Source organism: Magnolia sinica, chromosome 2 (genome assembly GCF_029962835.1).
Source record: "Magnolia sinica isolate HGM2019 chromosome 2, MsV1, whole genome shotgun sequence".
In the NCBI taxonomy this organism is placed as follows: Eukaryota; Viridiplantae; Streptophyta; class Magnoliopsida; order Magnoliales; family Magnoliaceae; genus Magnolia; species Magnolia sinica.
In genome coordinates, this window is record NC_080574.1 from 48,137,247 (window position 1) to 48,162,978 (window position 25,732).

Below are 25,732 nucleotides of genomic sequence, written 5' to 3' on the forward strand. Positions count from 1 at the left end.
TGCATGAATACTCCGAGCGCATTGGTCAGTTCGAAGGACATGACCTGGAACTCAAAATGACCATAGCGCGTCCTGAAGGCTGTCTTCGGGATATCCTCATCTCGAACTCGAACCTAATAATAACCGGACCACAAGTCTATCTTCGAAAAGAACTGTGCCTCCTGTAGCTGATCAAATAAATCATCGATCCTCGGGAGCGAATACTTGTTCTTGATCGTGACCTTATTGAGCTCGCGGTAATCTACACAAAACCTCAATGAGCTATTCTTCTTCTTCATGAAGAGTACTAGCGCTCCCCACGGCAAACTGCTAGGATGGATAAAGCCTAACTTGTGCAACTCATCCATCTTCTTTTGCAGTTCCCTCAACTCCAACGGTGTCATAAAATACGGGGCCTTCGAAATAGGCATAGTACCGAGTACGAGATCAATCTGGAACTCAGTGTGCCGATGAGGTGATAACCCCGAAATCTCTTGGAACATATCGAGAAAACCACAAACGACCGGCAGCTGGTCAATACTCAAAGCAGCTGACTCCTTAGTGGAACACGACAATAGGCAGGAAAGCTGCACTTCTCTAGGCTCAGCAGCAAACTAGTACTCAGGCACGCCGGGTATACAGAACGTGACTATCTTCGCGGAGTAGTCCAATATGGCGTGGTACTTGGCTAGCCAATCCATGCCTAGGATGACATTAAACTCGGACATCGGTAATACGAACAGATCAGCAAACAAAAAGATATCCCCAATTAGAACGGGGCAAGATGCGCAAAATCGGTCCAATACTGTAGTCTTCCCTAAAGGCATCGATACTGATAAACCCTCACAGGCAGACTCCATTGGCAAATTGGTCGATTGGCAGAAATCATCAGCCACAAAAGAATACGATGCACCAGAATCAAACAATACACGTGCAATGCATGTAGAAATAGGGAGAGTACCCACGACGACCCCTCCTGATGAATGAGGGTCCTGCTAGGCAGCATAAAATTTGCCCTGAGCCTATTAGGGAGGTGCAGGTCCCCTCTGAGGTCTCTCCTGCTACCACTGTGGTGGCCTGATCTCCTGCCTCTGCTACTACGGGGGAGGTACAGGAGGCTGATGATGCGGTTGTTTCTGCTACTGTGGGGGCTGTCACGGAGGCTGATACAGTGCCTCATCATCAACAGGGTACGTCACAAATCTCGATAGCTCGACGAAACACGCATCATACTGGGACACCGTCATGTCTCCCTGGACCAAAGTCTCAAACTGTAATGCGCACTGCTGCTGTAAATGCTCGAGAAAGAACTTATGGTCAAACCGGTCTACAAAGTCCTCCAAGGTCCACTTGAAATCGGCCACTACCACTCGGGTAACTGATGCCCACCAGCACTGAGCTTCACCTTGGAGAAGGAATACAGCTAACGGGACCCGCTGTTGGGTCATACATCTCATAGTGTTAAAAATCTTCTCTAACTTGGAGCACTATATCTCTGCTGCAGTACGGTCTGACACACCTTGGAAGCGCATGGATCATGCAATCGAAAGTCTCTGAGAAGGGCGCTCATACGGTCCTCCTCTGCCTGGGTTGGTGTAACAACGGGCCGCCCACCCTGCCCCTGAAATAGAGGTCATCATCTACAGCATCTTTTGAAGCTGCTCTGCGGTCACAGGTACTGACGGGGTTGCACCAGGCTCACACGGGGGAGCGGGAGTGCTCGAGTCGCTCTCTAGGTGGCATATCCTATAAGAAGGAACAAGGACCTATCAACCTTGAGAATTCTCGAAGGCATAAATGTTAAGGGCTTATGTCAAAAAATTGCTAAGTTATTCAGACTTAAGACCTATTTATTATAAGTTTATAGTAGATATGTGATGTGATCCTTAGGTATTCCCAAGTTATGCTCTGATACCAACTTCTATCATGCCTCAAACTTAGAAAACGGGCTCACAAAATTCCTGATCGCTGAATCTAGCGCCGACAGCCTCCGTAGTGCCCTATTCTCGGCTCCCGGCGCTCATACGCTAGATTTCGATCCTGGGATAGAACAAGGAGGATTTTCAGTATAATTTTTTTGTAATGGAGTATAACCATAAACATAACCAACTTACAAAACAACATCACCACATATCTACTATATCAAAAACTTTAAGTACAATGTGGAAAGGGAAATACAAAATGATTAAAAAGCTCCAAAATAATTCGATACGCACTTCTGCCTCAGCGCTGCTGTGATCCAACGACACCTGCACACAACAGTTGTGCATAAACTTATAAAAGCTCAGAGGGTGGTGTAAGTGTGTGGGTAAGGCAAGTGCCAAGTATACAATATTAGAGTAATGCAGAAATATGGTAGTAAGTCCATGAATACTATCAGTCCTACCAAGGCTATGCGATGCAAGACATGAATCCTATCGGCCATACCAAGGTCATGCAATGCCTGGCCTACGTAGCCAAATGTCATATGCGAGATGCAATACAAGCATGTCAGTCCTCATCAAGTACATATATCAGTATAGTTCCTCTCTAGGATATCACCGGGGTCTGGTACACTCCACACTGACTGTCGCCTCCTTAACCGCATAACCCAGCAAGCAGAATAGACCACACTATCCGCCAGACCAACAGTCTGTCAATACCTACCCGGCTCGTCGATAGCGAAATCATTTGTGAGCTGGTCAAACTCAGCCTAGCTTACAACCTCTCACTCAGGCAGATAAGGCCATACCCCCTTCCAACCGACCATGACACAGTGGGAGACGCAACCTACTGGTATTCGGCACTCGGGCGCTTGTATATCCAGTCGGTCTAAACGTTGGAGCATCTCCTGGTACCAAAAAGGTTCTAGGACTTTCACTCAAGGATTTCCTAAGTGGCCACAGTGCTAGAACCAAGTATTTTCGATATCCGATATGGCCATCCACGTGTGCCTATGGAGGCCACGGCCCTGATGTCATTAGGGCGTACAATGGTAATGTCACACATGCGAGATACATGAGTCACACCAACCAGTCATGCAGCAATACTGCACGTACCGCGCGATCATGTGGGGCATTCTATATCATAAGGAGTCCTGTAAATGTCTCAGCCCAACGGCTTATGCTATGATCAAACATTCCTCATATCAAGCATACATATGATGCGTATGGGCATGAATCATGGAGTTATACTAAGCATGTTATATGGTGATGAACTATCCTCACAACGAAGATGGGCCTAGACGGCCTACACATAACAAGTATGGGCCTATCAATGGACCCCAGGGAGAGTTATAATGCGGACATTTAACAAACATTATTCTTACAATTTGGATGTCAAACTATCATTGCTCCCAAGGCATGGCCCGTTATAAACATCATTACATAAGCCATAGTAGAGTCACACATTACAATGGACTTATATACATCTCATTAGGCCTTAAATACATCAAATGGGCTGCATCACATGGGCCTTATATTCATCAAGTGGGCCGCATCAATGGGTCACACCAATGGGCCTTATGTACATTGTAATGGGCCATAACCCATGGGCCTTGAACACATCACAATGGGCCCTCATATGGCAAGTGGGCCACATCATATGGGCCATATGTATATCAAATGGACCACACCAATGGGCCCCATTAGAGCTGTTCATGAGTCAAGCTAGCTCGATTAACTCGCTCGACTTGCCTCGAGTCAGCTCGGATTGACTCGGCTTGAAGGGCTGAGTCAGGCCGAGTCAAGCTGAAATATAGAAGCTCAAGTTGAGTTCGGGCCGAGTTTGACCATGGGCCGTTTTAACTCGACTCGGCTCGATTAGAAATAGGTTAAATTATATATAATATATATATTATATATAAATATAATAATATAATATATATATAATAAGAAAAAGTAAAATATTTTTACATTTTCTAAAAAACCTACCCGGCTACCCCACCCACCGCAGCTTTCCCTTTCACCCTTTCCCCTTTCTTCTCCATCTCTACCCCACCCAGCCCGCTAACCGCCGATAGCCGCACGCCCGCCTGATGAGGTGAGTGCATCTTCTTTTCTTCTTCTCTTTCTTGATTCCGTTGGAGATCTCACAAAGTTTAACGGCATATTTTAGGGTATGGGCGAGATCGGGTAAACAGGCCTATTTCTATGCGGTCATCCTGATGGTGGGGCCCACATGAAATCTCATCTTTACGGTTTGATGATAGATATGATGGATATGAAAAGAAATATCAGTGGATCTTCAAATCCTTCCTTCATTCTGAGAAAAGCATGTTCAGGGTATGGGCATTTTTTTAATGGATGTGGATTACCTACAGACAGATTGAGTAGTGGGAATCGATACTTAAGTGACGTCACCAGGTTCAGTGGGTCCCAACATAATGTATGTTTTGTATCCACACCGTCCATCCATTTGAAGAGACCATTTTAGGGCATGATCGAAAGAATGAGTGACATCCAAATATCAAGTGGACCCCACCAAAGAAAACAGTGGAGAGGCTGACGCCCACCGTTAAAAACTTCTAAGGGCCACAAAAGTTTTCAATCTAACTGATACGTGTGTTTTCCCTTATATAATGTCTTTTTTAACTTATGAATAGATTGGATCTCAAATAAACATCACGGCGGACCTTAGGAGAGTTTCAACAGTGGCCGTCACTCTCTCCACTGTTTTCTATGGTGGGGTCCACTACAGATTTGGATCTGACTAGTTCTTTAAATAATACCTTAAAATGAACTCTCCAAATGGATGGACGGTGTGGATACAACACATCTATCATGGTGGGACCCACGGGAACCTGTCGGTAGCTAATCCGTATCCTTTTTTTATGGTTACTTTGGACGCAGATTTCCAACGAAAGACTTTCTTCCTACACAGGATTCTGTGTGGGTCCCATTTAATTGTTTGTGTGAAATGTAACCCCTCATCCATTTTTTAAGCTCATTTTATGATGTGGGACCAAAATCGAGGAGGATCAAAAACTCAAATGGGCCACACGAGAGGAAAAAGTGGAGATTTAGTGACCACCGTTGAAATATTTATATGTCAATAAAAGTTTTTAATGATATATTTTTTTTAGTTTTTTCACTTTATCTAAGTGAGAATGACCCTATAAATGGTTAAGATGGCATATAAACAGCAAGGTAGAGCCTAAGAAGGTTTTAACGATACGCATTCCTTTCCCCACTATTTCATCTCCTATGGCCCACTTGAGTTTTGGATCCTACTCATTTTTGGTAGAATGTCTTAAAATGAGGTCAAAAAATGGATGGACAGCTTTGATTTCTCACAAACATCATAGTAGGCCCCACCTAGAATCCTTGTGCAGGAACTTCCTATTAAAGGCTTTCGCAGGAAATCCTCATCCTGTTTCTTTAACTGGTATTCTACACGTGGCAGCATGGGCAAGACGTCCCTGCCTTGGAAGGTCTGCATTGTTAAAAAAAAAAATCAAACTCAATGGTATTGTATATTAAATGTTTGATTGGTCGTCTTACCATCATAAAAGTAAATGTAAGTACGATCTACATTCTCAACGTGCGGAACTACTCCGATCAGACGGTCAGGGTCCTTCGAATGTAATTTTCTAGTATACAAGACGATAGGAAAGTTGATGAACGGTCCTGATCACCAGGTTTAAAAACTGCTTTGCCAAGAAAGGTCCACATGCACACCAATGAGAACTATTCAAATCATGAACCCATTCTGATAAGAAACTCATAAAAAATGGTAGGAAGAATAAAATAAAAAATTTCTTTGATGTGTTTGTTTAAAAAAAGGGTTCATATCATTTCCCTTTTTTAGTTTTTCTTTTACAAAAATCATTTTTACGAAACCTCTTCAAAAGAGGATTTTAACGGTTAAGATATTAAGAGATGACTTTTTCTATTACACCATTGACCTTAAACATTTTCATAGAAAAAATAGTGCAAAAGAAACATGGGACAATTCCAACCTCTATTGATGAATACCTATTTGTTGAAATGAGATACCTATTTGTTGAAATAAGAGCATTGGACCAATATATCTCTACCAATGTGATAATCAAATAATTAAATAAACATAATATTTTTTTTCATAATAATTTTCCAAAGAGTAGACTAGCATAAGTTATATTAGTATCATATGGATAAGGAAGAATATCTTATAGATGTGTATATCTTGTAGATAACTTAAAACATTTTATAGATATACCTAGAATTTGTATAATTTATAGATTTCCTCCTTAGTTTAAAAATACAACTTTCATCTTATTAGATTAAAAAATAAAAATATAAAGGTAGATTAACAAATAAAAATAAAAAATCAAAGTAGGTGTGTATCATCTATCACATCATACCAGAGTATCAATGCTTTTCTCTTGATTTTATCCATTTGTTTCAATTCGGGCCCACCATTTTGACAGTGAGAGTTGGCATGCATGTGTGACACTTGTAGTGTGCATGAATAACCACAGTAAATGACAATCTGGTGCAAAAGCTCGGATAAAAGGTCAATGAACCATTATACCACAAGGGTGCTGGACTCCAGGCTCTAGCATTTATTGAAGAATATGAAACCTGTAGTAATGAAAACAGCTGAAGGGCACCATCATATGAAAAAGAGTCATCTCAAGGTAAGGATAGAACTTCGCAGTAAATAAGATATAAAAGCTTTGATACTCTTGTAGAGTTACATTGATGATATGCATGCCCTTAGTAATTTTATTCTTGTGTTACAATAAGTGCAAATCAAACTGTCTAAATTATTTTGCATATTGTCATATTGATGTTGATGCTTATGATTATTTGTCATCTGATGTTATTAATTAATATTTAGGCTACCTAGTGGTTTAGTAATATACTTCCTGTTTAGGAATTTATATTGAACAAGTACAATCATTCCAATGAAAATACTTGTTCTTTATGAATTCCTAAATTGTCTCATTTTAGATAGTTCCGTACCATACCATGTACTTAGGTTGTCATCATTCAATTTACATGTAGTTGAAATTTTGGTAGTATTTCCCTATGTTTTCTCCGGATATGTGGTTCTTTACTAGTTGGTTTCCACTACATGTGTACCGGATTACATGTGGGTGTGGAAAGTAATTAGTATTGAATTTTACATATATTTAGAGAATATAGGGAGGTGCTGCCGAAATTTCGGCTCGCATGTAAATTGTATGGGGACAATATATATGGTATGTTACCGAATGGGATAGAGACAATTAGCACATCTAGATAGAGACGAGTAGGAATAAGATATTTAGAAACAATTAGGAAACAAAAATTGAAACAATTATGGACAATTTATAGTTATGTATATGTATCTATCCCGGTGGATTTATTTATTAGGGGACTATTGGAGACACTTGTGTCTTGCAGTTTATGGAGGGGCTCGATATTATTTGTATTATATATTGATATATACGTATAAATGTCATTGACTGATTCCTTTAACCTATAAAAACCCTTATCTTACCCTACCCTTGTTATCTTTTAATTTTTAGATGACTACTGAAGAAAATCCAAGTACTCCTGGCCCTATTGCGTCAATCAATTCTCCTTTAGCCGTGATGGATGAGGAAAAATTAGATAACAAATTTGAAACAGCTTCAGGTATTGTGAAAGGGAAAAAAAGATCGGCGATATGAGAATCTTTTGATGAGATCACGCAACCAGATGGTTCAATTAAGATTAGATGCAAGTATTATAAAAATCTTTACAGCAAGCATTCTGGTTCTTCTACAACTCATTATCAGAGGCATCTTGATAAACATGTGAAGAGACCAAGAATATTGAAGGGTGGAGTTCAGCAACTGCTTTCATTAACTGTTTCTGAAGATGACAACTCTAAAGTTGCACTTTCAACATATAAGTATGATACAGATAAACTGAATGAGTGGATTATGAGATTAGTGATAGTTAATGAGAAGCCATATAACATGGTAGAAAGCAAGGTTTTCATGAAATTTTGTAAATTTCTAAATCCCAGATGTGAGAAGGCCTCTCGTAGTACTGTGAAAAGAGAGTGCATGAAGATGTATGCTGTTGAGAAAGTTAACTTGAAAGCTCTCCTGGCATCCGTATCCAGATTAAGTTTGACTTCGGATATGTGGACGACCTCTAATCAGAGAAAGGGATATATGTCATTGACCGTACACTTTGTTGATACGGATTGGAAACTACAAAAGAGGATTTTAAACTTCCGCCACGTTCCTCCTCCACATACCGATGTGGTCATGTTCGATTGCATTTACAATTGTCTTATTGAGTGGGACATTGAAAATAAAATTTCTTCAATTACTTTAGATAATGCCTCGTCCAATGATACTTTGGTTTCTTTTTTACGTATTCAGTTCAAAGCTGCCGAAAATTTATTCTTCGAAGTAAAAAAATTCCAAGTTAGATGTTGTGCTCACATACTCAACTTGATTGTGCAAGAAGGGCTAAAAGCAATTGATTCAATGATTACAAACATACGAGATAGTGTTAAATACATAAGGGGGTCACCTTCAAGATTGAGTACATGGAATGATATAATCTAACGTTTGGATTTGAAATCAAAATAGCAGTTGAAGTTAGATGTCTGCACTCACTGGAATTCCACTTATGAAATGTTGGATATAGCTTTACAATTTAAAGTTGCATTTCCTGAACTTGCGGCATGTGATAAAATGTACACATACGTGCCAAGTAATGAAGACTGGAAGAAAGCTGAAGATGTTCATCGATTTTTCAAAGTTTTTTGTGACTGCACGAAGATTTTTTCAGGAAATCAGTATCCCACGGTAAATCAATTTCTTCCTGAAATTATTTTCATTATGAAAGCACTAAAAAAGTGTGTTGGTGATGGGCTGAAATTTTTAAAAGCGATGGCTAGAGGAATGCAGTTGAAATTTGATAAGTATTGGGTTGAATGCCACTTGTTAATGGCCATTGCAGTTGTCCTGAATCCACGATACAAGATGACAATGGTTAGATATATTTTCAGATCGCTTTATTTCAGTTCCGAAAGAGTTTTAGTAGAGATCGCTATTATTAATGCTGCGATTGAAGAGCTATTTGCTTCATATGTTGATAATTCGACTGAAACATCAAGTGCAATAGGTGCTTCTCAAACTACGAGTAGTTCTTCTACTGATGCTGAGGGCTAGCGACTTCGTGAATTTATCTATTTCTTAGATGATGAAGAAATAGATACGCAAAAAATTGAATCCAAAGTGGAGAAGTATCTAAAGGAGTCGGTCATAAGGCTAAAAAATAATGATTTCGATGTTTTGCAATGGTGGAAGCCTCGAGCTCGTGAATACCCAAGACTTTTGTTGATGGCACGAGACATTTTATCAATTCCAATTTCAACCGTGGCATCAGAATCAGCTTTTAGCACTGACAGTAGGGTAGTTAGCAAGCATCGAAGCTTGCTCACCTCGAATACATTTGAAGCACTAATATGTACGCAAGATTGGTTGCATCCAGTTTGGGGCGGAAGCAGTTTCGATGCTGAAGAGTATGAAGAGGACAATGAAATTGAAAACATGGATCAGAATGCTTGAAGGAAGGAAAATTTTAAAAATTTTCATGAGCGGTTTTATAATTTTTGATATATTTTAACTCTTTCGAATTAATGTTGATGTTCATTATTGAGGATAAAATATGGTTTTATGGTATGATATTGATAGTATATAGAGGTTTTTCATTTATGTCTTAGTAGTTAGTAACGTGGCATTAGCATATGAGACATTTAATTTGTATTTTTTAGCCAAAATTTTAATAATATAACATATGATGATATAAACAAGCTCAAGCTCGACTCGAGGTAAACTCGACTCGACTCGAGCCACTACTCGACTCGACAACTTTGGCAAACAAGTCAAGCTTCAATGTTAAGCTCGAGCTCGAGCTCGAACTCGAGTACCCCATGGACAAGCCAAGCCGAGCTTAGCCCACCTCGACTTGACTCGGCTCGATGCCCACCTCTAGGCCCCATGTATATCAAATGGGTCACACCCAATAAAAGTGGTGATAATGATTTCCAACATTAAAATTCCCAAGGCCCACCATAACATTTATTTATTTTTTCATCCAATCTAATCATAAGGTCACACGGACCTGAATTAAGAGGAAAAACAAATTTTATATTGATCCAGAATTTCTATGATACCAAGGGGATTTCAATGGTAGACGTTCAATGCTCATAGTGTCGTGTGGTCCACTTGATAAATAGATTTGTCTTATTTTGTTTCAAGCCTTAAAATGAGCTTGCCAAAAGGTTGGACGGTTTGGATGCAACACATGCATCATGGTGGGTCCCATAGGGATGGATGTCATAGATGAAACGGATGGGAGTCCACAGAACTTGGTGACGCCACTACGGCAGCTATGAAGTTGGAGTGAGGTACACCAGTCATCCCACTCCCGCGTGGGGAGGTGTGGGATGCAATACACACATCAATGGGTCCCACGTGGGGCTTACCATAATGTTTGTCTTACATCCAAACTGTCAATAAGGTCACACAGACCCTAATAAAGAGGAAAAACAAATTTCATAATGATCCAAAACTTCTGTAACCATAAAAGGATTTCAATGGTAGACGTTCCATCCTACACTGTTCCCTGTGACGTAGGCCACCTAAGTCATATACGGCTAATTTTTGGGAGGGGACCCACTGCCCTAAAGGGCCATCAAATGCACGATGTTGATGTGCATCACACACCACAGTGGGGCCCACGGCTGGGACCGTGGTCCCTGCCCGTCTGTCAAATGCAACAGGACGCTGCTGCGGCCTGCCACTTGATTATTTTTTTTGAAAATAATGTTTTTTCGTGCTTTTTCATAGGTGGGGCCCACATCAAGTGAATCCACTCCACCCGTTAGATTCCATGGCTCAAGACAGTCCAAACGAGCCCAATATGCAGCATGTTTTGGCGTATAAAAACATCAGAGTGGATTTTAACGGTAAAAACTACTATTTTCTATAAAATGATCCGCTAGAAAATCGGATTAGCCTCATATTTTCGCTCAACGCCTAAAATTAGCTGGGGAATGGAATGGAAGGCATGGATTAGACTTATACATCAAGGTGGGGCCTATATGGGCGGCTTAACCAAAAACATTGAAATCAAACCCCTTCTTTTTTTACCGTGAGTAAACCTCACTGTCGGTTCACCCTTCACTAGACTATGTCTAGCGTCTAGGGACGTCGGACGGTGTGAACGTCCATTAAGGTGGGTCCCACATGGACGTGGCCCCATTTGATTGGATCAATCTGATACTTATGTCTTCCCATCATCCAGAGGGTAGGGCCCACATGGCTTGGACGACCATGGGGTCCATTTGATGGACGGTTTGGACATCACATACACTCATTAAGTGGGCCACAAAATAAAGGAAGGAGAAAGAGAGAGAGAGAGAGAGAGAGAGAGAGACGTGAAGATGGAGGGACCCCGGCACTATGGGCCCTCCCTTGTATGATTTACAACATACATCAAGTAAGTCTCATTACATATGGACCCACCGATCAAAAATCAATGGCGCAGATCCTTTCTCCACCAAAATGCAAGATCTAGATGACCCTATTTATGCAAGGAAAATAAACATCATGATGGGGTCCATGGAGAATGGCCCTATCATGGAATGATCATGAGAATCAAAGTGGGCCAACAGCTACAACTAGGGTCCAAAGTGAGATCCATATCATCAATCGATAGGCCTCACTTGGCCCATCATTAAAATAAGAAATTTAGGCCTACAGAAACACCCACCGTTTGATCTTCTTGGTCCGATGGAATACCGATCTTCTTGTGTCTCACTTTGATGGAAGGTGATGAGAAATGAAGGGCTAAGATGATATATCTTGGGGTGGAAAGTGGGCCACACAACACTCACTTTTTCTCTCTTGGGAGAGCTTGGACGTCCACCACTTTTGCTTGCTTTGAAAATGTGTTGAGAAAGAGAGAGACAGAGAGAGAGAGACAGAGACAGAGACAGAGAGGGGGGGTGGTTGTAAGAGAGAGATGATGGATGTGAGTGATGGATGTGAGATGATATTGTACTTGACTTAAGAGTTAACTTGGTAGGTTTCTTGACTTTGGGAGAAAGAAAGGATGGGTTGTGTACTTTAATTGATTGATGGGATGGGTTGTAGAGATTCTCGTGGGTTGGCAAATGCATGGCGTTTCTTCGAAATAAATGCCGGCCCAAATCTCCTGGCCAGGGTATTGGATTAGTATGCAAAATGCGACGTCGGAACCCCTGCAGTGATGCAGTCGTAATGGTATAAGTCTCGGATTGAGCCGACTCAAATCTACGGGATACGACTTAAGGTCACGCACAAATGTCGATTATAGGTCACAGGTTGCCAGAATTCATCGGGAAGGATCGCGGGAGTCAACGGAACAGTATAGACTAGGATACAGGCCTTACACCCATTCTAAGGATTCTTGTCACGCCCTAAACTCGAAAACTGAGCTCACACAATTCTCGATTGCAGAATTCGGTGCCGACAGCCTCCGTAGAACCCCATTCTCTGCTCCCAGCGCCCATTCGCCAGGTTCCAATCCTGGGATGCTACGAGGAGGATTTTCAACATCAGTTTGATTTGTAATAAGCATAATCAAAGGCACAACCCACAAACAATAACCAAAAACTCCATCACATTTCCACTATGATCAAAAACTTTACAAGTACAATGAGCTTAAAGGGAAATACAAAAATGATGAAAAAAACTCCAAAATAATCTGCCACGTGCTCAAGCCTCAGTGCTGTTGCGATCCAACATCACCTGCACGCAACAGTCGTGCATAAGCTTATAGAAAGCTTAGAGGGTGGTGAAAGTGTGTGCTCAAGGTGGTAATGTAGTTATGCAGTATCAGAGTAATGCGGAACATGCTCATGAAAGCTAAGAATACCATTAGCCATACCAAGGCCATGCGGTGCAAAGCATGAATGATGTCGGCCATACCAAGGCCATGCAATGTGAAATGCAACTCAAGCATACAAATCCTCATCTAAGTCCACATGTCAATACGACTCAAAATCTGGAATATCACAGGGGTCTAGTACACTCCAAGCCAGATTACCGCCCTATCGCGCGCAATAAGGTGAGTGGAAAAGACCTCACTATTCACCTGCCAATATCGGGCTCGGCTCGTCAATAGCGGACCCATTCCTCGAGCTGGTCAGACTCAGCTTAGCATTTCTCCCTCCTCTCGGGCGGGTAAGGCCGCACCCCCTCCTAACCGACCACGACACAGTGAAAAGTGCAACCGTCTGGTAATCGGCATTCGGCGCTCATGCACCACTCGGTCCAGACGTTAGAGCAACCTCTTGGTACCATAAGGGTTTAGGGACTTTCACCCAGGGATATCTATAGTACCCCATGTAGAATAAGATTTTTGGTATCCAATCCTGCCAACCACGATATGCCTGAGGAGGCTACGGCCCTGATGTCGATAGAGCGTATAGTAACCATATCACACAATGCGAATGCATGAATCACACTATCCAGTCATGCAGCAATCCTGCGCATATCATGCACTCATGTAAGGCAACACCCCCTATCTGGGAGCCCCTAAATAATCTGCCCGAAGGCATATGCCATGATCAGTCACTTCTCATATCAAGCATACATATGATGCGTATGATCATGAGTTATGGAGCTATACTACACATGTTATAAAGTAATGCATTATCCTTACAACGCAGATGGCCTAGACGGCCTACACACAACGAGTACAGGCCTATCAATGGGCCCTAGGGAGAGTCGTAATGTGGACGTTTAACCAACATTTAAACGTGCAATGTAGACGTCAAACCAACATTGCTCCCAAGGCACGACTGTCATAATCATCATTACATAAACCATGTTGGGATCACACATTGCAATGAACCTTAGGTACATCCCATTGGGCCTTAAATACATCAAATGGGCCAAATCACATGGGCCTTATATTCATCAAGTGGGCCACATTAATGAGCCTCACCAACGGGCCTTATGTACATTGCAATGGGCCATAGCCCATGGGCCTTAAAATACATCACAATGGGCCTAATCACATGGGCCTTCTGTGTATCAAATGGGCCACACCAATGGGGCCCCAAATGTACATCAAATGGGCCTCAACCCATAAGCTCCAATACATCTTAATGGGCCTTAAACCATGGGTCCCTAATACATCAAATGGGCCTCGACCCATGGGCCTTACATATATATCAAAGTGGGCCTCAACCATGGGCCATAAGTAAAATGAGATGGGCCTCCCACCACCAGCATATTTAATATAATATATAATTTATATACATAGTACATACAATATTATATATATATATATATATACACACACGAACACACCCACACACGAACACACACAAACACACAAATATCACAGTGGGCTCCACCGTCCGCCTAGACGGTGGAGGCAAAACACATATATCACTGTGGGCTCCATGTGGGGCCCACCATAATGTTTATACTCCATCCAACCCGTTAATAATGTCAAGTAGACCTAGATGAAGGGTGAAAACAAATTTCACCCTGATCCAAAACTTCTGTGGACCCAAAAAGGGTTTCAAAGGTAGAGGTTCAATCCCACTGTTTCTTACTATGTGGGCCACCAGAATGCCGTATGGAGCTAAAATTTGGAGGGGGCCCACTGCTGGGAGTGGCCTACCTCGTGAACGGGTTGGATGGCAAATAAACATAAAGGTGGGGCCCACGGTTAGAACCGTGGCCGCTGCCTAGTCCGTTCGCTGTCCGCAGGCAGCACCTGCCGCCTTCTGACACAGTAGCAGCGCCTGCTGCTGCTGTTGTGATTTTTTTTAATGTTTTCCTGTGGTTTTTCACAGGTGGGGTCCACGTCTGATAATCCACTCCATCCAATGGCCCTCCATGGCTCAAGACAAGCAAAACAAGCCCAATATTGGGCCAGTTTCGGTGTATAGAAACAATAGGAGATATTTCAACAGTAAACTCACTTTTTGCCTGTTATGGCCCGCCTGAAAGTCTGAACGGTCCCATCTTTCGGCTCAACGCCTAAAACGAGCTTGGAAGAGGAATGGACGGTGTGGATTAAATACCTACATCAAGGTGGGGCCTATAAGAGTAGGCCACCCCAAATGCTTGTTAACAAGCTAACATTTGTGTTTTCCCTTTTTGTCCAGCGTCCAGGGACGCTAGACGGTTTGGCAGCCCACATGCGTTGGGGTGGGCCCTGCTGAGGTGGGCCACCAAATGATGGATGGTGTGGGTACTCCACATATAAGGTGGGTCCCACTTATAGGCGGCTTATACAAAATACATACTTCATAGTGGGGTCCATTCAAGTGGGCCACACAACCTCATTATCATCACACATAAAAAAAATAGAGGGAGAGAGAGAGATAGAGAGTGGGACACGCGTGATGGAGGGACCCTGGCACTATGGGCCCTCCCTTGCACTAAATCATACATCAAGTGGGTCCCATTACACATAGGCCCATTAAATCAAAATCCAACGGTGGAGATCCCTTCTCCACTAAATTAGATGGTCTAGATGACCCTAAATATGCAAGGAAAATAAACATCATGATGGGGTCCATGGAGAATGGCCCCATCATAGAATGATCATGATGATCCAAGTGGGCCATCGGCCACATCTCAGGGTTCAAAGTGAGATCCAAACCATTGATCGGTTGGCCTCACTTGGCCCATCTTTAAAAAAATTAAAACTACCCTATCAAAGCACCCACCGCTTGATCTTCTTACTCCCTTGGCTTCCTTAGCTCCTTGTGCTTCTCTTTGATGGGGGAAGATGAGAAATGGATGGCTGTGATGGGAGATCTAGGGATGGAAATGGGCCACACTTGAAGCTCTCTTGGAGTGGAAGAGCTTGGATGGATGGTGCTCTTAGGTTGCTTGGGAATGAGTTTGAAAATGAATGAGAGAGAGAGATTTGAAAAGGGAGAGGGATGGGTGATGGATGTGTTGATGATGGGTGTGTAAGAGCTTTTTGACTTTTGTGGCAAAAGTTGTAAGAAAAGCATGGGTTTGTAAGAAACTTTTTAACTTTGGAGATTGCTTGGGGATGGGTGAAAGGTGATGTGTACTTAACATGATGGGATGGATGGGTTGATTGATTGATGTGACATCTTGTAGAGATTCTCTCGAGTTTTACAACGCGCAACATTTTCCTTGCACCGAACGCTGGCCCACATCTCCTGGCCAGAGCATCGCTTCGGTACACGAGTCGCGGCATTGGAACCGTGGCAACGACGCGGTCGCTAAGGAACAAGTCCTGGGTTGAGTCAACTCGAGTTGATGGCATGAGAATTAAGGTCGCGCGCAAATACCGGTTAATGGTCGAAGGTTGCCGGAATTCGACAGGAAAGACCGCGGAAGTCTAAGGAACGGTACGGTCTAGGAGACGGGGCTTACAGCTCTCCCCTCCTAATAGAAATTTCATCCTCGAAATTTACATAATCATCGCAACTAGCCATAACTCAAGAGGAAGAAGAAACATAACATCACTATATAAAATCACAGATAACATACAACATACAACACAATCAACCATCAAAAAGATGGGGATAACGCTCTCGAATCTCAGCCTCGCGCTCTCAAGAAGCCTCCTCAACAGAATGGTGACCCCACTGAACCTTCACCAACGGAATGACCTTGGTCCGGAGGACTTGCACCTTCCGATCAAGGATACGGACTGGCTGCTCGATGTAAGAAGCGTCCTCACGAACCTCTAACGGCTGCCAGTCGATAACAGGAATGATGTCTGACCCACACTTCCTCAACATGCAGACATGAAAAACGTTGTGGACGCCAGACAACTGAGATGGCAAGGCAAGCCGATAGGCCACGGCGCCAACGCGCTCAGTGAACTCAAAAGGTCCTATGAATCTCGGGGCAAGCTTGCCCTTCGCTCCAAATCGAACTACGCCCTTCATGGGTGAGACCTTGAGATACACATGGTCCCCTACATCAAAATCCAAGGGACGACGCCAACGATCAGCAAAACTCTTCTGCTGGCTCTGAGCTGTGCGCATCCTCTGCCTGATGATATCAATAGCCTCTGACGTCTCCTACACAAGCTCGGGACCTAGGAGACAACGCTCTCCAACCTCGGTCCAATAACTCGATGATCTGCATGGTCTACCATATAGTGCCTCAAAAGGAGCCATGTCGATGGTCGCCTGATAGCTGTTATTGTATGCGAACTCAGCCAATCACAAATGCTCATCCCAGCTAACCCTGAAATCAATCGCATAGGCCCGAAGCATATCCTCAAGGATCTGGTTAACCCTCTCGGTCTGGCCATCGGTCTGCGGATAGTACGCGGTGCTGAGCTGCAAATCAGAACCCATCGCTCTTTGGAAGCTCCCCCAAAACTAAGACGTGAACCTCGGGTCTCGGTCAGAAACGATCGAGACTGGAACGCCATGCAGTCTCACAATATCCTCGATGAATAATCTCGCAAGCCAGTCCAAAGGCCAAGTCGCACGTATCGCAATAAAATGTGCCGACTTCGTCAGACGATCCACAACAACCCAGATGGCATCATGACCGCGCTGAGTCCTCGACAAACCCATAATGAAATCTGTAGATATGTGCTCCCACTTCCACATTGGGACACTCAACGGCTAGCAATAAACCAGGGTGTCTCTGATGATCGGCCTTGACACGCTGGCACGTGTCACACTCGGCCACAAAACTGGCGATCTAGCGCCCAAAAATACTGTCTCCTCATGTCACGGTACATCTTCATCGAGCCAGGGTGGATAGAAAATCACGATCAATGTTCCTCAGTCATAAGATCTCTACGTAACTCAGGAATATCCGGGACACATAATCGGCCTCTAAAGTGAAGTCCACCGTCAGAACCAATCTGTCAATCTGCCTGACTCTCAGATGCTGCCTCTGCTCGGTAATCCTATAACGACTCGTCTGCCTACTGAGCCTCGATCACCCTTGCGACAAGAGAGGGTTGAATTGACAGGCTCGATAACTGCACAATAAAAGACTGCAAGCCAAACTCAAAGTCGTACTCTGCTATATCCTCGAGCATCCGCCACTCCTAAATCATCATATGCGCCACCAGGCCGCTTGGCTAGCGGCTGAGGGCATCTGCTACCACATTCGCCTTGCCCGAGTAGTACTGAAAATCGAAATCATAGTCCTTTAGGAGCTCCATCCAGCGTCTCTACCTCATGTTCAGCTCAGACTGCAAGAAGAGGTACTTCAAGTTCTTGTGGTCGAAGAAGAGCTCGAACCTGACCCCATAAAGATAGTGTCTCCACACCTTCAATGCGAAGACAACTGCAGCCAACTCTAAATCATGCGTGGGGTAGTTCAGCTCATGGATCTTGAGCTGGCGAGAAGCGAAAGCCACTGGTCTCCCATGCTGCATCAAGACAGCACCCAAACCAATATGCGAGGCATCGGTGAATACAATAAATCCGTCACTCCCAGAGGGAAGAGTGAGGACAGGAGCGGACATGAGGCGGTCCTTTACTCCGTAAATGCTCACTCGCAGGCGTCACTCCAAATAAACTCTATGCCCTTCCGGGTCAACCTGGTCAACGGGGCTGCAATACGAGAGAAGCCCTCAATGAAACGCCGGTAATAGCCCGCTAAACCAAGGAAACTTCGGATCTCGGACGAAGTCATGGGCTAACCCCACTGACGCACTGCCTCAACCTTCAAGGGGTCCACTGCGACACCCTCCCTCGTCACCACGTGACCAAGGAACTTCACCTCCTCCTGCCAAAACTCGCACTTCTCTAGCTTCGCATACAGCTGGTGTGCACGGAGAGTCTACAATGTAACCTCCAGGTGTTGCTCATGCTCCTCACAGGTCCTCGAATAAATCAGAATGTCGTCGATGAAGACTACAACAAACTGATCGAGATAAGGGCGAAAGACCTCGTTCATCAACTGCATGAATACTGCGGGCGGATTGGTCAGTCCAAAGGACATGACCTGAAACTCGAAGTGACCATAACGTGTCTTGAATGCTGTCTTCGGAATGTCCTCCTCTCGGACCCGAATCTGATGATAACCGAAATGCAAGTCAATTTTCAAAAAGAACTGTGCACCCTGCAGCTGATCAAACAAATCATCAATCCTCAGGAGCGGGTACTTGTTCTTGATTGTGACCTTATTGAGCTCACGGTAATCTACGCAGAGCCTCAACGAGCCATCCTTCTTTTTCATGAAGAGTACCGGTGCTCCCCACGGTGAACTGCTCGGATGGATAAAGCCTAACTCGTGCAACTCGTCCAACTGCTTCTACAGTTCCCACAACTCCAATGGTGCCATACGATATGGAGCCTTTAAAATAGGCGCAGTACCGGGCACGAGATCAATCTGAAACTCGGTGAGTCGACGAGGTGGTAATCCCAGAATCTCCTAAAATACATTAAAAAAATGGCAAACCACAGGCAACTGATCGATGCTCATCGCTATGGGCTCCTCTATGGCACATAACATCAAACAATACAACAGCTCTCCTCTGGGCTCAGCAATGAACTGGAACTGCAGCAAGCCAGGTATACAAAATGTGACTGTTCTCGCGAAACAATCCAATATGGCGTGGTACTTGGCAAGCCAATCCATGCCCAGGATGACGTCGAACTCGGACATCGGCAATGCAAACAGATCGGCAGGCAAAAAGATATCCCCAACCAGAACGGGGCAAGAAGAGCAAAATCAGCCCAACACTGCAGTCTTTCCCATGGGAGTTGATACTGTCAACCCCTCACGAGCAGACTCCAATGGCAAACCAGTCAATCGGTAAAAACTCTCAGCCACAAAAGAATGTGATGCACCAGAATCAAACAACACGCGTGCAATGCATGCAGATACTAGAAGTATACCCTCAATGACTCCTCCAAATGACTGAGGATCCTACCGGGCCGCATAGAATCTGAGTCGGCTGGGTAGGTGCCTATCCCCTCTGAGCGTGCTGCTGCTGCTGCTGTCGCTGAGGCGGTCGAAACTGCTGGCTCTGCTGCTGCAGTCTCGGAGGCTGGTGCTGATGCTGCTGTTGAAGTGGCCTCGGTGGTGGGGGCTGCTGTCGCTGCTACTGTAGGGGTATCTGCCGCTGCTGCGATGGTGGAGGCTGCTGTGGACCTCTCTGCTGCTGCTGCTGGGGGCGAGGACACTCCCACATACGGTGTCCTACCGCACCGCACCTAAAATAAGTACCGGTGAACTGCCTCGGAGGTGGTGTTGGAGGTGCTACTGGCGCTCGGAAGGCTAGGCGAGCTGTGCGCCTCTGCTATGGTCGACCCTGTTGGGCATCACTGGAAGGAGCCTGCCTCTTCCGGTCTCCCACTCAGCCTCAAAAATCTGGGCCTTCCGTACCACTCCCTCGAAAGTCAGGAGCTCATGCCCAATAACACGGCCTCAAAGACCGTAACGTAGGCCGCCCTCAAATCGGTGGGCTCTCCGCTCCTCATCATCCACTAGGTATGGTGCAAATCTGGACAGTGCTACAAAACGAGCGGCATACTGAGCCACTGTCATATCGCCCTAAACCAAGGCCTCAAACTCCAGCGCCCGCTGTCATCGGATGTGATCAGAAAAATACTGTCGGTCAAACCGATCAACAAAATCCTCCCAAGTCCATACAAAATCAGCGCCCGCTGCTTGAGAGACTGACGTCCACCAGTGCTCAGCCTCACCATGGAGAAGAAATACGGCTAATCGGACTCGCCGCTCAGTCGTGCATCCCATCGTCTCAAATATCTTCTCCACATCGGCGCGCCATCTCTCAACTACCGCCGGGTCTGCTCACCCTAGAACTGCGGGGGATCGAGCAGTCGGAACTCTCGAAGGAGGGCACTCGGGAGCTCCTACTCTGCCTGGGCAGGTGAAACAACCAGGTGTCTGCTCTGCCCTTGAAGTGCGGCCGACACAGCCTGTAGCATCTGCTGTAACTGAGAAGGACTCACGGATACGGTCGGATCCGCACCGGTCTCTGGTGGAGGAGTAGCATCCTCTGGATGGGCAGTATGAATCTCTGGTAGAGGAGCGACATCCTCAGGCTGGGCAGTAGGAATCTCTGGTGGGGGAGCAGGGATCGTAGGTGGTAGTGCGGGAGCCGCAGGTGGTGGAGCCGGAGTCTCAGGTGGTGGTGCGGGAGTCGATCGGGTCACTCTCCTGCACGGCATGTCGTACAGGTAAGAGCGAAGGTGCCTATCAACTTAAAGGCTCGCGAAGGCACGCACGATAAGGGTTGGTAATAAAAGATTTTTAGGCTATCCGAACTTAGGACTTGATCATTCATAGCAGACATGTAATGTTGTTCTTGGTTATTCCCGAGTTATGCTCTGATACCAACTTCTGTCACGCCCCAAACTCGAAAACCGGGCTGACAAAATTTTCGATCGCCGAATCCGGCGCCGACAACCTCCGTAGAACCCCATTATCGGCTCCCAGCGCCCATTCGCCAGGTTCCAATCCTGGAATGCTACGAGGAGAATTTTCAACATCAGTTTGATTCGTAATAAGCATAACCAAAGGCACAACCCACAAACAATAACCAAAAACTCCATCACATTTCCACTATGATAAAAAACTTTACAAGTACAATGAGCATAAAGGGAAATACAATGATGATGAACAAAACTCCAAAATAATCTGTCACATGCTCAAGCCTCAGCGCTACTGCGATCCAATGTCACCTACACGCAACAGTCGAGCATATGCTTATAGAAAGCTTAGAGGGTGGTGAAAGTATGTGCTCAAGGTGGTAATGTAGTTATGCAGCATCAGAGTAATGCGGAACATGCTCATGTAAGCCAAGAATACCATTAGCCATACTATGGCCATGCAATGCAAAACATGAATGATGTCAGCCATACCTAGGCCATACAATGCGAAATGCAACTCAAGCATACAAATCCTCATCTAAGTTCACATGTCAATACAGCTCAAAATCTGAAATATCACTGGGGTCTAGTACACTCTAAGCCAGATTGTCGCTCCATCGCACGCAATAAGGTGAGTGGAAAAGACCTCACTATCCGCCTGCCAATATCGGGCTCGGCTCGTCAATAGCGGACCCATTCCTCGAGCTGGTCAGACTCAGCCTAGCATTGCCCCCTCCTCTCTTTGAAATATCCCCTATTATTTTTATACACCGAAACAGGCCCAATATTGGACTTGTTTTGCTTGTCTTGAGCCATGGAGGGCCATTGGATGGAGTGGATTATCAGACGTGGACCCCACCTGTGAAAAATCACAGGAAAACATCAAAAAAAATAGAGAGGGAGAGAGAGAGATAGAGAGTGGGACACGCGTGATGGAGGGACCCCGGCACTATGGGTCCTCCCTTGCACTAAATCATACATCATGATGATCCAAGTGGGCCATCGGCCACATCTCAGGATTCAAAGTGAGATCCAAAACATTGATCGGTTGGCCTCACTTGGCCCATCTTTAAAAAAAATTAAAACTACCCTATCAAAGCACCCACCGCTTGATCTTCTTGCTCCCTTGGCTTCCTTAGCTCCTTGTGCTTCTCTTTAATGGAGGAAGATGAGAAATGGATGGCTAGGATGGAAGATCTAGGGATGAAAATGGGCCACACTTAAAGCTCTCTTGGAGTGGAAGAGCTTAGACGGATGGTGCTCTTGGGTTGCTTGGGAATGAGTTTGAAAATGAATGAGAGAGAGAGATTTGAAAAGGGAGAGGGATGGGTGATGGATGTGTTGATGATGGGTGTGTAAGAGCTTTTCAACTTTTGTGGCAAAAGTTGTAAGAAAAGCATAGGTTTGTAAGAAACTTTTTGACTTTGGGGATTACCTGGGGATGGGTGAAAGGTGATGTGTACTTGACATGATAGGATTGATGGGTTGATTGATTGATGTGACATCTTGTAGAGATTCTCTCAGGTTTTGCAACGCGCGGTGTTTTCCTCGCACCGAACACTGGCCCACATCTCCTGGCCAGAGCATCGCATTGGCGCACGAGTCGCAGCATTGGAACCGCGGCGACGACGCGGTCGCTAAAGTACAAGTCCTGGGTTGAGTCGACTCGGGTTGACGGTATGAGAATCAAGGTTGCGCGCAAATACTGGTTAATGGTCGAAGGTTGCCGAAATTCGACCGGAAAGACCGCAGAAGTCTAAGGAACGGTACGGTCTAGGATACGGGGCTTACAATTCTTGTGGTTCCGGAGGATCCAGCTACAGAAGAACCAGGAACGGAGAGCTCTTCCCCTTTTTTCACCTAACTCTTTGGTCTTAAGAATGCTGGTTTTAAGAATGAGTGATTGCCCTTCTCCGACCCTTACTGCCCAACCGTAGAGCGGACAACTGTATATTAGGCCATTGTGTGAGGCTTTGGGCTCACTATATGTTTGGCTCTATGTGAGCTACTCCTTGGTAGCAATGTTGGTTAAATGTCTACATTGATGGGTAATGATGGTTAAATGTCCTCATTGTGACCTTCCCTTAGGCCCTTTGGTAAGCCGATTATCAATGCCAGTTATCGATACCAATTATGAGCATGTGACAGCATATCATCATGATATATACCCATACACATCATCTGCATATTTGTTATGAGATGTGGCTGACCATTGCATATGCCATAGGGTAGGTAATTCATGGGACTCCCTAATAGGATGAGTTGCCCCACATGAACGTACGGTACGCGCAGGTTTGATGCATAGCTGGATTATATGACTATTGTATGCCCTAGCGATATCAAGATCGTAGCCTCCACAGGCATATCGTGGATGGCCAAATGGGACACCAAAAATGTTTGGTTCTAGCATATGGGCACTTTGGATGTCCGTAAGGTGAAAGTCCATAAAACTCCCATGGCCAAGAGAAGCTCCAACGTCTAGACCGAGTGAATATACATGAGCGCCTGAGTGCCGAATGCCAGTAGGCCACATCTCCCATTATGTCGTGGTCTGTTGGTAGGGGGTGTGGCCTTATCCGCCTGATTCGTAGTAGGCAAAACTAGGCTGAGTTTGACCAGCTCATAAATGGGTCCACTATCGATGTGTCAGGTAGGTATTGGCTGACTACTAGCCAGGCGGATAGTGAGGTCTCTTCCACTCACCTAGTTGCACGTGATGGGGTGACAATCTAGTTTGGAGTGTACTAGACCCCAGTGATGATCCCAGAGATGTACGATGTTGATATGGGGACTTATTGAGTAGGAGTTGTATACTCAGCATCTTATTCATTCATTCATTCATTCACTATCCACTAAGCTGGTGGTGCGTAACGAAATTGGTATGTGTACCTTCGTAATGGCTAAGATTTTGGTTAGGCATGCAACTAACCTGAGATCAAGAGTTTACCACATTGAGTCTGACTATCCAAATTTAGGTATGGGACTAGTTTGAATAAAAGTCCCTTGTGGTGGACCCCTAGCCTGTGATACTACGTACTATCATCTCGACTTCACACTTCAGTTTGGTTATTTCATTCGCATCGCATATTGCATTGCATCCTTAGTACATAGCATTTGTTTTACTTTACTTCTGTATTACATAACTTGATGAGGTTGACGGCATTCGTAGACTCCTTAGGATTTGTATATTGCATTGCATCCTCAGTAGATGATATTTAGCTTGTTATGTCTCTGCATTGCATAGTTGATCTACATTGCTTCCTCAGTATATGATATTGGCTTATTATGTTTTTACATCGCATAGCTTGGATAAGGCTGATGATATTTATAGACTTACCGGCATGTTTCTGCATTACTCTGATATTGTACGATTTATGGATCGCCAGTATTTTCGCTTACTCTAATATCTATATGCTTGGCACGTGCATCGCACACACTTTCACCACTCTCTAAGCTTTCTATAAGCTTATGCACGATAGATGCGTGCAATTGGCATTAGGTTGCAGCAGCGTGGAGCTTGAAGAATGCAGCATCTTCTGGAGCTTTGATTTTCAACTTATGTATTTCCCTTTCAGCATTGTATTCAAATGCTTATATTAGTGGATATATGATGATGATGTTGCCTTTGTGATTTGGGTAAACTTATGGTTATGCTTCTTACGAGACAAATGTACGTTGGAAAATTTTCCTTGTATGATCCCAAGATCGGAATCTAGTGTATGGGCGTTGGGAGTCGAGAATGGGTACTACGGAAGCTGTCGGCACGGGATTCGGTGATCGAGAATTTTGTGAGCCCGGTTTCCGAGTTTGGGGCGTGACAAAGAGTGCGTCTAGGCTTCTCTTTCTCTCCATTTCTTTCTTTTTCATTTTCATTTTCTCTCTCTCTTTCTTTCTCTTTCTCTTTCTCTTTCTCTCTCTCCTCCTTAGATGTAGGGGGTATGGGCGTGTGAGTGGAGAGGGGACGCACACTCCTTTTATAAAGGAGTGGGCGTGTAAGAGGGATGTGTTTCTCATCCCACTTGGATTGGGTTTCACCAATTTGTCCTTTTCTAATGATCTTTCTTTAAATCTAATTCATTCATTATGTCAAGGTCGTCAAATAGAGATGAGGAATATGATTTTCTTGGTGATCAGAAATTTAGATTGACCTATCTTGAAAATTCTCGTAACAGGTGCTAAAACGAACTTAATCTTAATTAACAGTCTACACTTAATGATCAGGACCTAATTTTAGGACAAATGTGTAGTCAGGATAGGCAAACAGTTAGAAAAAATTTGGCGGTTGATCGATGGTGGAAAAAGCCTAAATCTAAAATTTCACCTTTTGTACTAAAAGGAAGGAACTGGCTTCAACCTTCAACGGTGTAGGATCATAAATCAGGGCCTAAATTTTATATAATGTCGTAATCATATGAGACCACAACAT